This window comes from Lepidochelys kempii, chromosome 4 (genome assembly GCF_965140285.1).
Source record: "Lepidochelys kempii isolate rLepKem1 chromosome 4, rLepKem1.hap1, whole genome shotgun sequence".
Taxonomy (NCBI): domain Eukaryota; kingdom Metazoa; phylum Chordata; order Testudines; family Cheloniidae; genus Lepidochelys; species Lepidochelys kempii.
Genome location: NC_136383.1, coordinates 78800785 through 78814799, shown reverse-complemented (window position 1 = coordinate 78814799; position 14015 = coordinate 78800785). Strand labels below are relative to the sequence as shown.

The following is a 14015-nucleotide window of genomic DNA, read 5'->3' as shown; positions in this document are numbered from 1 at the left end:
ACAGCGCTTTGAACTCCAATGCACTAGCCAGGTACACAGGAAAAGCCCTGGGAACTTTTGAATTTCATTTCCTGTTTGGTCAGCGTGGCAAACTCAGCAGCACAGGCGACCATGCAGTCCTCCCAGAATCGTAGAGCATAGAATCTACGCTCCCCCATCATCTCCATCCCTGAGGTTATTGCAGATTAGAAGGCCAAAAAAAAACAAAAAAAAAACCCGCACTCGCGATGACATGTTTTCTGAGCTCATGCAGTCCTCCCACACTGATAGGGCACAGCTGAACGCATGGAGGCGTTCAGTGGCAGAGTCCAGGAAAGCATTAAGTGAGCACGAAGAGCTGAGGCAGGACGCGATGCTGAGGCTAATGGGGGAGCAAACGGACATGATGAAGAGTCTGCTGGAACGGCAGGAAAGCCAACAAGAGCACAGACCCCTGCTGCATCCACTGTATAACCGCCTACTCTCCTCCCCATGTTCCATAGCCTTCTCACCCAGACGCCCAAGAACTTGGAGGGGCAGGCTCCGGGCACCCAGCCACTCCACTCCAGAGGATGGCCCAAGCAACAGAAGGCTGTCATTCAAACAGTTTGATTCTCAGTGTGGCTACAATAAAGCAAATGACCTTGTCCTTCCCTCCTCCCCCACCACACCCAGGCTACCTTGTCCGTTCTCTCTCTTTTTTTTATTTTAAATTAATAAAGAAAGAATGCATGGTTTCAAAACAATAGTTACTTTATTTCGAAGGGGGGAGGGTGGGTGGCTTACAGGGAACTAAAATCAAGGAAGAGGGTGGGTTTGCATCAAGGAGAAACACACACATCTGTCACACCGAAGCCTGACCAGTCATGAAACTGGTTTTCAAAACTTCTCTGATGTGCAGTGCACCTTGCTGTGCTCTTCTAATCTCCCTGGTGTCTGGCTGCTCAAAATCAGACGCCAGGCAATTTGCCTCAACCTCCCACCCCGCCATAAACATCTCCCCCTTACTCTCACAGATATTATGGAGCACACAGCAAGCAGCAATAACAACGGGAATGTTGGTTGCGCGGAGGCCTAACCTAGTCAGCAAACAGTGCCAGTGAGCTTTTAAACGTCCAACGGCACATTCTACCACCATTCTGCACTTGCTCAGACTATAGATGAACTGCTCCTTACTACTGTCCAGGCTTCATAAGCCATGGGAGCAAGGGGTAGGCTGGGGTAGGTGCGACCGTGCGGTGCTGCCGGCTGGGAGAGCAGCCTGAGGCAGAAGCCTCCAGCTGACATGATATTCCAGACAGGACTGAATCTCCATGAGACGAAACTTAAAGAAGAGAATGACCTGGAGTCTCTGGCTCCCATTTGATGCTCTAAGAGGAGGAGAATAGCCATGTCTGTCCAGGCGCCCCGATCGACCTCACCGAGGTCTGCCAGGAGCATCCAGGAGACGTACAACAGCTATCAGTCCTACTGCACCATCTGCCACGAAGGCAAGGAGCTGCTGCTGTGTAGCAATGCAGTACCCCATCTGCCAGCAGCGCCAGGAGATGTACGGTGATGGTGAGCTGAGCTGGCTCCATGCTTGCCGTGGTATGGCGTCTGCATGGGTAACCCAGGAAAAAAGGTGCAAAACAATTGTCTGCCATTGCTTTCACAGAGGGAGGGATGCGGGGAAGGAGGGGGGCCTGACGACATGTACCCAAAACCACCCGCACTGGGAGTTTAACCCAGAATTCCAATGGGCAGCGGAGATTGCATGAACTGTGGGATAGCTACCCACAATGCACCGCTCTGTAAATCGATGCTAGCCTCGGTAGGAGGACGCACTCCGCCGACTTAATGCGCTTAGTGTGGACATACGCAATCGACTATATAAAATCGACTTCTATAAAATTGACCTAATTTCATAGTGTAGACATACCCTGAGATTGTAGGCTCTTTGGGACAGGACCCATCTTTCATTCTCTGTTGTAGAGTGACTAGCACAAAGGGGTCCAAGTCTATGACTAGGGCTACTGAGTGTTACAGTAATACAAAATAATACACAATTATTACACATCAATTATACACTCTAAAAAAGGGGGGCTGGGGACAAGACACATTAAATACCAAAACATTATATTAAATCAGAATTGAGGTTGAGATTTTAAGCAACAAAAAATAAGACATTTAAACTTTGTTCCCCCTAGTAACTTTACTCAAGCAATTCGCGCCAGAAAGGAAATGTCTTATTTAAAAAGATACACAATTTTTAACCTGAGAGCATCCTCATAACCCTGTAAGCTGTTTGGAGAGACCATTTATATAAAGTACAAGAGGTAAAGAATTGATAAAGAAAAAGTAGTTTGTTTCACAGTCAACCATATTAACATGGAAAGTCATAACATTTGCACCTGTAAATAGAACCCTGAAACTAGGTCTTCCCTTTGTAAGTGAAATTGTGAGAGCTACAGTTTGTAAATTACCCTAGGTGGTAGTTACCCATCAGAATTTCAGATCCTGAGTCGTCCTTCACTGCCCCAACACACAGTGGAGAGCTACAGCTTAACTCCTTGTACTTTAGCAAGCTAGAACAAATACTGAAAACAAAATGCTCTCTTTTTAAACTCAGAAGGATACACTAATTCCTAGACTACAGGCAGAAATACTGCATGAATACGTATCTCTCTCTTGGGGAAAGGCACCATTATTTAGAACTTCACTCATCAAAATATGATACACATCAATTATAGTTTCAAAGGCCATTTATTGAATTGCAAAAGAAATTCACTCCTAGTCCAATCCTTTGTTTCTTTACCATAAAAATGCTTATCGTGGCACATACAAACTCAAGCCACCCAGAACACCCAAATTACAATGTGTTGGGGTGTTTTTTTTTGCGCTACAGATAATTGAACAACAGAAATATTCCATAGTTTTATAAACTGACTACTACTCTAACAGGTTAGTTAAAGGTCAAACCTTAATTCAAGTGCCATTACTCACATTTAAAAATGTTTTATAGGAGCATCTGGAAATTTGTCAGTTTTCAGAAGTTCCCCATCAACATGTTCATCTTTTTGTTGTGAAGCTACAATATAAGTCAGAGCCTGGAAGTCAATTATTTTGTGTCAAGGTCCAAATTTCTTGGTCAAAATATAGTCAAGGTCCAAACTCCAGAGAAAATAAAAATGATTTCAGGTTCCATTCAAAAGCATCTGGCAGTCCAGATTTGGCCTGTGGTTTATCTATTGACTATCCGTGATATAAGTGAATCGGAAGGATGAGTGGAAAAAACAGAATCAGACTAAGTGTAACTGATGTTTCAAATAGCAATAGGCATTTTTTAAAATATGTCTAATTTACAGTTTTAATTTCACTCTCTAAAGAGAAAGATATTCAAGAAATGTGATCCTACTACAGTTACTGGATTAACTAGTAGCCCGTCTGGCCTACTTTTGAATGCAAATTATTTAAAATAAGTGGTATGCATCTTTATAAAGTAACAATTTTTTTAAAAAATCATTCATAAGTCCAGAATTGCACAGCTTACATGTTTGTTTATTTTTCTGTAGAGGCAAATGTTTCGAGAATTTGAACAGACTACTGAACACACGGTTTCCAAATAGTTAGTCCTTTAAAAATTTAACAAGTACTGAGATTATATAGATAAAATAGAATATCACAATGAAATGTCCATAGTTTCTACTGCTTACCAAACTCAAACTTACTAAAATCCAAATCAAACACAAATCTGGCACTTAACCACAATGTTTTTGTTCATAGTAAATATTGCTGGATATATATGTTGAAAGCAAAAGTATAAAAATTGTCTTTTTCGGTGCACAGCACCACTGAATAAAGAATAGGCACAGAAATTTTAAGTTGTTCACTAGTGTGACTTTGTACTGATGCACTTATCTGGTAGAAAGGCAATACCTTGAAATAGATCTCAGCATGCAAGATAAATTCAGTCGGGTACTGCAAATTTTACAATCTATTTATCATTGCTCAGGACAGGTTTGGCATTGTACAGAGATTTGTCCAATTTAAGGAATGGCAAAAGCATTAAAGTTTATCCATTATATCAGAAGAGCCTAGCACAGGGAATCCTTCATTGAACCTGGATGGAGATAAGAGAACAATGATGTTGAGAGGGGCGGCTGAGGCTAAATTATATCAAGGAACTTGTGTACTACTTGAACTTTTGACCCCAAGTGCTAAAATAAAGATCATGAACTGCTGATTAAAACAAGGGAATATAACTGATTTGCATAGTTATTAAAAACACAGTTGAAAAATGTATAAACTTGAGGGGAAACTAAGTAGAAAAAGAACGGGTCAACAACAAAGAGAACCGTGGGCTAGCTTAATATCAACCTCACTCACAATTCAGGATCAGCCCCATTCCAGCTGCCTTTCCTCGCACGTACTGAGTCTCACATTTCCCACACACAAATTTTGGCCTTATCTACACTGGGATTGTTGACCCAGAATTTCCTACCCTTGCTACCCGTAGTGAGCGTCACTGGCAGGAGAAACAACGAGTGTACCTGGAGGAAAGAAAGAGCCACCAAAGACTGCCAGCTTTTCAAGAACCACGTCATGCAGACCTGCTCCGTGTAGGGCTTGACGACGCCGTGTTCAAAACACCAGTGGTGCCTGCTTGGAGACTCGGCTATTTTAGTGCCCCGAGCGTATGGAGAGGGGAGCTTGCAGAGTCTGGCAAGCGGGAGCCAAGGCACCAGGCACCTGCCCCGAGCGCGGGTGGGGGGCCGGTTAGGGGGCTGCCCCGACGCCGGCGAGCCCCGCAGCACTTACCCAGGCACTTGATGCGGAAGCCGGCGGGCGGCTTGAGGGAGCGGCGCGTCCAGCCCTCCCGCAGCACCTCCAGGTGCTCCTCCTTGCCCTGGATCAGCAGCACCTGCTCGTCCAGCCAGCCCAGGAAGAAGGTCTCGGCCACGGCCGCCGTCACGCGCGGGTTCCAGAAGTGCTGCATGTTCTCCTGCTTGAAGTCCGCGAAGATCTCGTAGCCGATGCGGTGGCGCCCGAGCTGGGGCGGCTCCTCGCCCGGCGGCGGCGGCCGCTCTCCGTCCTGCCGCCCCTCCTCCGCCTCCAGCGCGGCCCCGGGGCTCAGGACGATGGCCAGGGAGTGCGGGGCGATCTGCAGAAACTTCTCCGCCTTCCGAGGCATCGCTGCGGCGGCTACGGGGCGCCGCAGCCTCTGCACGAAAGAGACACCCCCGAGCCCCCATCAAGGCAGGGCGGAGCTGGGCGCAGCTTCCCCCCACACGCACACCCACCGGGCGGGCGGGCTGCCCCTCTCCCCAGCACAGGCCTAGGCTGCCTCCTGTCCCCCCCCCCCCAGCTGCACGCGTGCGCCCAGCCCGCCTGCCGCCCCGGGAGGTGCAAAGCGGTGCTGGGCGCCGGCTCCTCCTGCACAACCTGCCGCCCCCTCCCCACCTAGCCTCGTGCTCTGCAGCCAGCCAGCTCCCGGGGGGCGGGTTGGGCTGCGGAGCTCTGCAGACGCACGTTACCTCCTGTTCCCGGCTCCTCTCCCGGCTCGGGGCATGCTCTACCCTGTCTCCAGACAGGGCATCTCGGGGCGCCGAGCTCCCTGCTCCGGTATCCCGGTGAGGGGCAGGTAGCGGGGTCCCGGCTGGTGGAGGAGCTGCAAAGCGGCTGGAGCTAACCCGGGGAAATTAACCCTCCCTAGGAGGAGACACCAAGGGGCGGGGGATCGTGCCTGAACTAAACGGCGACCGCTTGGGCAGGGCTGCCCTGAGGTTTGCTAAGGGAGGAGGGATAAAAGTGCAGCCACCAGAGCCTGCCTCCCTGGGCGTCTCTGTTCCTGATCTCTGCTCCTCCTCCCTCCCCTTAGCTCTGCTTCTCCTCCTGTGCCCAAGGGCCCATGAAACTCTGCTCTCTCTTTCTTGGTATGACAAGCTGTACAAGTGTTCCCAAAGCTACAAAGGCGGTGTTAAAAACTAAACTCCTTACCTCAGGGGTGGGCAAACTTGGGGGGAGGGGCGCACATCCCGCCCTTGAGCTCCCGCCGGGGAGCAGGGTCCCCGGCTTGCCCCACTCCACGCGACTCCCGGAAGCAGCGGCATGTCCCTCTCTGGCTCCTACACTTCGGGGCAGCCAGGGAGCTCCGCACACTGCCCGCGCCGCCCCCGCAGCTCCCATTAGCTGGGAACCTCATTTCTGGCCTCACCCCCTCCCGCACCAATTTCATGAGCATTAATGGCCAGCCAAACAATTTCCATACCCAGATATGGTCCTTGGGCCAAAAAGTTTGCCCACCCCTGCCTTACCTCCCTTGGAAGTGGCACCTCAGATTATTACAAAGGAAAAACTTGTGTTTGTTTTCATACCCAGCCAGCCGCAACCCCATGGCACTTTATGGACAGGTGAAAGACATTGCTCCTGGTCCAAAAAGTTTGCATAAAACTCTCATTGACTTTTTACCATTTATTCTATTTTTGTACTTTTGCATTTCTTTCAGCTTGGACAATAAAAACCCAATGAGTTAGTTTCACTTAGGTTCTCATGCACTATTATATTTCGCATTTCTCTATCACCTTCCATTTGGGGATCTCAAATCACTTTACAAACATTAATGAATCAATCCTCACCATCCTCACAAGTGTTGTATTCCCCTTTTCAACGATGGAGAAACTGAGGCACAGAAAAATTAAAGGCCTGATATTCAGAGTGCTCAGCACCCTCAATCCCTACTAAATTCAATGCACAGCACCTCTGAAGATCAGGCCCTAACTGATTTGCCACAGGTTGCCCATTGGAGAGCTCAAATTTCCTAACTTTGGGTATGTCTGCAGTGGCATAGGTATGGCACTGCAGCTGTGCCACTGTAGTGTCATAGTGTAGACATTTGCTACAGTGACAGAAAAGGGTTTCTTGTCAATGTAGTTCATCCACCTCTCCGAGAGGTGGTAGTGTTGGTTGGTGGAAAAATTCTTCTATTGACAGAGCCACCTCTACACCAGGGGTTTGGTCAACCTAGCTGTGGCGCTCAGTGCATGAAGTTTTTCACAGCCCTGAGTGATGTAGCTAGGTGGATTTAATTTTTGAGCGTAGACCAGGCCTTCTAATTGAGAGCTTTTATCACAAAGCCATCTTTCCTACAAGTTCTTCATTACCCTAACACTGTAGTTGAAAACGCTACAAGGGGAAGTTTGTTTTGTTAAAAAAATTCCATTTAAAAAAAGAATTATGAAAACATTAGTTTCCTATCGCTCTTCAGATCTGTAACAGCATATTGTCACCTTCCCAGATGAAAGAGGGAGAAGGTTGTGCCCAAATCCAAGGCCCACCAAATTCATCCTAATGCGTCTAAAATTAATTGTAAGCATCCTTTTTCAAATAGTTATATCAGGTCTACACTGGCCAAGTGTATTTAAACTACATTAGTATGAACTGGGTTGAAGCCTGTCCAGCTATCATGTCTTCTGAATCCTGAATTAATTTGTGTCCATGGGTTTTGGAGATGGCTCCATAAGAATTTGTTGTCATCTATTTAATTTCCATCAATTAAAGTGCAAACTTCTTTTCTATTTGCAGTAGCTCTTTCCCAATGGCTTAATATTTTATCTGATATCAGTGTTTCCAAGTTGAAGGGGCTCCCTCAGGGGTGCCAAACTATTTCAGGGGGGATAGGCAACAGAAGAGACCATCAATATGCTTACATAAACGGAAGGACCCAGATCTATCCCTGCATATGCTGCTAGGCAGATGCGCTAGATAGCTCCTTAAAAGTCACCCACTTCCCTTGTTCACCTAATAAGACTGCAAGCAAAATTTTCAAATGTGCAAAGTGACTTAGTAGCCTTTGTGAAAATACCTTTGAGGTTCTGGGCCTTAGGAGCTTAAATCCTATTGACTTTCAATGAGACAAATAGTCTCCAAAGTGCCTAACTCACTTTTGAAAACAGCACTTTAACTCCTAGGTCAGTTAGGTGCTTTTGAAATTTTTATCCTACATCTTGCCCCCATTGTGGCCCCAGTGTTGATGTCTGAGAGAGCAACTAACATAATACAAGGTGGGGGCCAGGTATCAATTTACCAGCCCACCCAAGATTCACATCTCTGCTCCCATGGCACTCAGGTTATCCTTGGGTGCAACAAATGGATGGCCCCTACCCCAGCAGCCCATAGCCTTTTGGAGAACAGGGGAATGAAGTGTGTGGGTGGGGGGGGACACTGGAGCTATTATCAAGTGATCTATCCCTTGTCACCCATTCTGAGCTTCTGGCAAACAGAGGCTAGGGACCCTTCAAAGCATGGTTTTGCATTCCTGCCCATCCTTGCTAATAACCATTGAGGGACCTATCCTCCATGAACTTATCTAGATCTTTTTTGAACCCGCTTATAGTCTTGGTATTCACAACATCCTCTGGCAAAGAGATCCACAGGTTGACTGTGCAGTGTGTGAAGAAATACTTCCTTTTGTTTGTTTTAAACCTGTTGCCTATTAATTTCATTTGGGGACCTCTAGTTCTTGTTTTATAAGGAGTAAATAACACTACCTCATTTACTTTCTCCACACCAGTCATGATTTTATACCTCTGACATATAGTCACTTAGTCATCTCTTTTCCAAGCTGAAAAGTCCCAGTCTTATTAATCTTTCCTCATATGGAAGCTGTTCCATACCCCTAATCATTTAACTTTTTCCAATTCCAGTACATCTTTTTTGAGATGGGGCAACCAAATCTGCATGCAGCATTCAAGGTGTGGGCCTACCATGGATTTATATAGAGGCAATATAATATTTTCTGTCTTGTCTCTCTTTTCTAATGATTCCCAACATTTTGTTAGCTTTGACTGCTGCTGCACATTGGGTGAATGTTTTCAGAGAAACATCCACAATGACTCCAAGGTCTTTCTTGAGTGGTAACAGCTAATTTACACCCCATCATTTTATATGTATAGTTGGGATTATGTTTTCCAATGTGCATTAATCAACATTGAATTTCATCTGCCATTTTGTTGCCCTGTCACCCAGTTTTGTGAGATCCCTTTGTAACAGTTTGCTGTCTGCTTTGGACTGAACTATCTTGAGTAGTTTTGTATCATCTGCAAATTTTGCCACCTCACTGTTTACCCCTTCTTCCAGATCATTTATGAATATGTTTAACAGTACTGATCCCAGTACAGAATGCTGGGGGATACCTCTATTTACCTCTCTCCATTCTGAAAACTGACCATTTATTCCTAACCTTTGTTTCCTATCTTTTAACCAGTTACTAATCCACGAGAGGCCCTTTCCTGTTATCCCATGAAAGCTTACTGTCCTTCTAACTCTTCTCAGGAAGGGTTGGTGTCCTGCTTGAACAGAAGGTCCTGTTCATTTGCTAGATCAAAAAGGCAGCCCTGAATCAGTTTAAACTCAGGCTATTGTCAATTGGTCTCTGGAGAATCCAATCTGAACTAGTTTATGCAAGTCCCTCCAGGTGGTGGCACTTCTCTGGAGGTGTTACAACCTGAGGAAGTTGGCTTTTATCACCACTCACTTTTCTCAATTAGCTGTGGTCACCCTCCCTGTGAAATTACAAACAGTCCCTGGACCACAATGATACAAATTTAATACAGTAAGATTTCCCACTGATATTGCAGAAAATTGCCAGACCTGTCACAGCAGGCAATAACACTGGGATGTTACACTCCATATTCTTTATGAAAATATGCTTATGATATGGATATGACATAACTGAGATATGTTTTATGCAAGATGGGTCATATGAAATATCATTGAAAAGGTTATGATTTACTGAATGTGATTATCCAATTTGTATGCATGTATCATTTCTGTATCTAAAGTTAAGAATATGGACTATGTAACAATTACAACTGGGTGTATATTTGGAAGACACCCACCAGACAACAGGCCATCAGATTTGCTGGGCCATTAGGAAGAAACAACAAGACTGTGAAGATACTAATTTGTCTACTTCCTGGGAGGCATCCTGAGAGGGAACTGTGACACTGCTAGATCAGGTGGTCTTGTCACCTGATACTAAACATTATCTTGGACTTCTTGTAACTTTCCACTAAAAGGAGGGGGCGGGGTCAAGTTTGGGAAACAAAAGATTCCCACCTTATGTAAATCTTATTTAAGAGTGGGGAGGAAGGCAAACAGGACACTCCTTCATTGCCTACCCAAGAAAAGGACTGCTGAAAGAACCTGAAGGGACAAAGGAACTCACCTGAAGGGAAAGGCAGGGGTGAGTCAAGACTGAGACAAGGGTCCAGTCTGTAAGAAGAAATAACTGGAACTCTGAGCTACGTAAACTCTGCATCCTGCCTAATTCAGTATTTAGGGTGAGATATTACATTTTGTAACCTGTTTCTTTAGTGAATCAAGCTTAGTTTGCATGTTTTGTTTTATTTGCTTAGTAATCTGCTTTGTTCTGTTTGCTATCTTTTTAACCCACTTAAAATCTGCCTTTTATAGTTAATACAATTTTTTTGTTTTCTATTAAACCCAGTTTATGTAATTTCTAACAGGGGGGAGAGTAAGAAGTCGTGCATCTCTCTCTTCACATTGAGGAAGAGGGCGAAATTTTATGAGTTTGCACTGTGCAGATTTTTCTATACAGTGCAAAACAATATGCCTTTGGGTCTGCACTCCCAGGCAGGTGGGCACCTGAGTGCTGGGGCAAGTCCCTTAAGCTGAGTCTTCCCAGAGCTGATCTCAATATCTGTGTCTTTCTGCAGCTGGGTGTGGCCCTGCCTCTGTGTGTGCTAGAGGAGACTTAAGAACCTGGCTCAGCAAGACAGGGTAAAAGGAAGCCCAGGCTGGCAGAACAGGCAGGCTCAGCAGTATCCCCGTATATCAGGTGGCATCTTAAAGGGGCAACCTGTCACAAACACCTGTTATTCCGTGTTGTACAGCACGATGAGTACTATGTTTATGGTAATAAATAGTATTCAGAATGGTGACACAAAAGTTAGATACTTTGCACAATCAGACCTTGTTTTTTATCCATACAACATATTTGAAAAAAAAACAAACCCCACTTTCTGTATTTACAGTCCCCTCTGTATCTGTTTATTGCTCACTAATGGGATAGAAAAGATATGATAGGTACTGATGATTACTAAGACCTGTTTAAACTGGTTTAATGCATTTATACACATACGTAAGAGAAAAATGTAACAAGGCAAATGAAAAGATAATTGTTTGTAATTGGTGTAAAGGGATAATCTGGTTGAGTGTAGTAACTCTGGCATGGGTTGAAGTATATCATCCTTTCAGGATCAGATCCAATTCACATTAAAGTCATCTCAAAGACTCACATTTACCTCACTGTGAATTGAATTAGACTCTTTGGTCCTGATTCAGAGCATATTAAAGTCACTTGAAAAATTCCAGTTGACTTCAAGAACTTTTGATCAGGACCTTGGAATTTTAAATTAAATACATTGTTTATCATTTGGTCCCTTCTTTTTTTCCTCCTCTTATCACGGATTGATTCCCCCCTCCCTTGCTCATTTTGTTTTATTTTCACTTTATTGTTCTCTTCTGCTAGTAAAAACAGTATCTCCTTTCCTCACCTTCACCATTTAACTCACTTCAGTGGACTGCTATCAAATGCACAAGATCTGTAGAAATTTAAGTGAAATTTCTAAATATCTCTGAAGTATTTAGGAGGAGTGAAGGTTTTCCTTGCTACTGGGGTGAAACCGCTCAAGATTTAGACACGTCTCTTTGAAATGAGCCTGCAGCATATTGTATTTATTTCTTGTAGCTAAGAGCAGAAACCCAAACAAACCCAATAGAGCTTTATTCATATGCTGTTCCTGTTTGATCCAGAGCTTAGGTGTGTCAGGTCTGTCTGGGGACAAACAACTTAATTAGTTTTAAGAGTGAATTCATCTGATGGGGTTGCTTGTGATGGTAAGGGGCAGGATTCAGCAGCCCTGGGGTTCACTTCCAGTTTATATTTTATGTTCTTAAAAGCTCATGCTTCAGGGTTTCAGCCAGCCACCTGCAGGGGAGGGAGGAGGTAGGGGACTGGTCTCCTTATTCTGAAGCTTCAGAGATGCCCAGATGGGACACGGGACAGGGCTCTGAGGTCACACTGAGCATCCTCTCACTGAGATGCATGGCTGGCTGGTTCTTGCTCATATATTCAGGGTCTAACTGATCACCATATATGGTGTCAGGAAGGAATTTTCCAACAGGCCAGATTTGGTAGTTACCTTGTAGGTTTTTGCCTTCCTCTGCAGCATGGAGTGCAGTCACTTGCCAGGGTTATCTCATTTAATCAACTCCTGCCAACTGCATGGGCTCTGGGCACTGGTGTACCTTGGTTCCTCCCATCTTTCACTGTTGCACACAATAGTCTAGTCTCCTGTGGGCTGTAATACTTTGGTCTCATTTTTATTGTTGGGTTAAGTGTGCAAGTACTGGGTGGTGTTGCTGGGCTCTGATATCCAGGAGGTCAGACTAGATGATCCAGTGGGCTTTTTTTCCTGGGCTTTAATTCTGTGATATAAATGTATTTTTCCTTTTAATGGACTGGCTGGAACGGATTATCCCACTAAAATCAAGCACTGCCTCATGATGGCAAATAAGGACTGAAGAGAATTTTTTTTTAAAAAACACATGCATCCTTTATTGGGCAAATATTCAAGTATATTTGTACATGGTGAGGCAGGTCAGCTGCATTAGCAACCAAAAAAGCCAGTCAATAAGTAACTTAAGAGTTTATTCCTGAAGCTTTTTAAAAGTCTATTTCTTAGAAGATTTTTAAAAAAACTTAAAACAGTTGTATGCAAGCAGAAACAAAGCCAGAGTCCCCCATCCAGACAGGGTTACCATTACACTTGTGTACCAATCAACAAAGGAGTTTGGCTTCCTCTTGTCTAGCAGGTAGCTGGTTTTATAGAGTTAAATGGAGTCTCTGGGTTTCTGAGGGCAGTGACAGCGATAAGGTAGCCAGAGATGGAACTGGTCAAGAGAAGGATTCTGGAGACATCTTTTTCTAGCTATTTTCAACATTAATCCAGTTTCAGTTGAGAGACAGCTTTGAACAGGAGACATTCTGATGGGGTTCACTCACCACAGCAGTGCCTCCTGCTCGCTGTCATAGGGATTAGCTCCATCCATCAGCGCACCCTCTCCAGGTGATGCCTCTCCCATCACTGTTTCCATCTACAGACCAGCCTCAGTCCAAAACTGCAGTATTCTCTTTGCGACTCAGCCCTCCAGAAACTGCTCTGTCCAAAGTGCTACCCTTCCTACAGCCCACTAGGAACACAATGCACACTCCTGGGGCTCCCTGCCCTAACTGAATGGCTCTGGCCCTACAGCTCCTTTTATGTGAACCCACCAGGTCCTGATTGGCTGCTCTGTGTAGCCTCTCTCTGATTGGCTCCCCCTGCACAGCCTCTGGAGGCTGCTTTTAACCCCTTCCTTGCTGGTGTGAGGTGAACACCCCATCACAGAAGTGTATAGCTGAGGGTTCTCCGTAATTTGTGCTACTCAAACAGCCATTTCAGAGTTAAACCCAGCAGCCAATACAACAACAACAACCAGAATTGCTGAAGCTTGGAGAACTTTGGGACCTTAATCAGGTCCCACCACCCTTAGACAGATACCCTTGGCAAATCATTCTCATTTCAATTTAATAGAAGAAATAAAAATAAATATTGGGCAAAGTTTTCCCGTCCAACACCCCAACGACATATAGGGGTCCATTACAGGCTGGGACAGAATTCCCCTGATGCAGGAATACTGTAGGGTCACTGTAAATGGATTTATGCTGTATCTTACCTTGCAGACCCCAATGCAGTGGACATGTTGAGAGAAGGTCCAGGAGGGGCATACTGGTAGCACTCAGTGCTACAGAGATTCTGAGCTGTATGGTAGCACATAAGCAGCTGACACAAGGCTGCCATCAGTTAGAGGTTCCACTGGGACTGCTCTAATTTATGATGGAGGCCATTCCAGCCCCGACAGCTGACCAAAATCCAAGTGGTGCAAAGATTGTGTAAGACTACCCTTCCCCGCACCTCTAACTCAGGGGT

The 14015-nt window shown here is 45.1% G+C and overlaps 1 protein-coding gene across 1 annotated transcript in view; it reads right to left on the bottom strand.

The window, feature by feature from the left end:
• STOX2 (storkhead box 2) overlaps positions 1–5737 on the bottom strand; it is a 244525-nt gene extending 238788 nt beyond the window's left edge. Inside the window, exons 1-2 of the mRNA XM_078852521.1 lie at positions 5496–5737; positions 4780–5182 (exon numbers count right to left, since the gene is read on the bottom strand). The gene's annotated coding sequence lies outside the window, so the exon portion shown is untranslated. The remainder of the gene's footprint in view (positions 1–4779; positions 5183–5495) is intronic.
• Positions 5738–14015: the final 8278 nt, after the last annotated feature.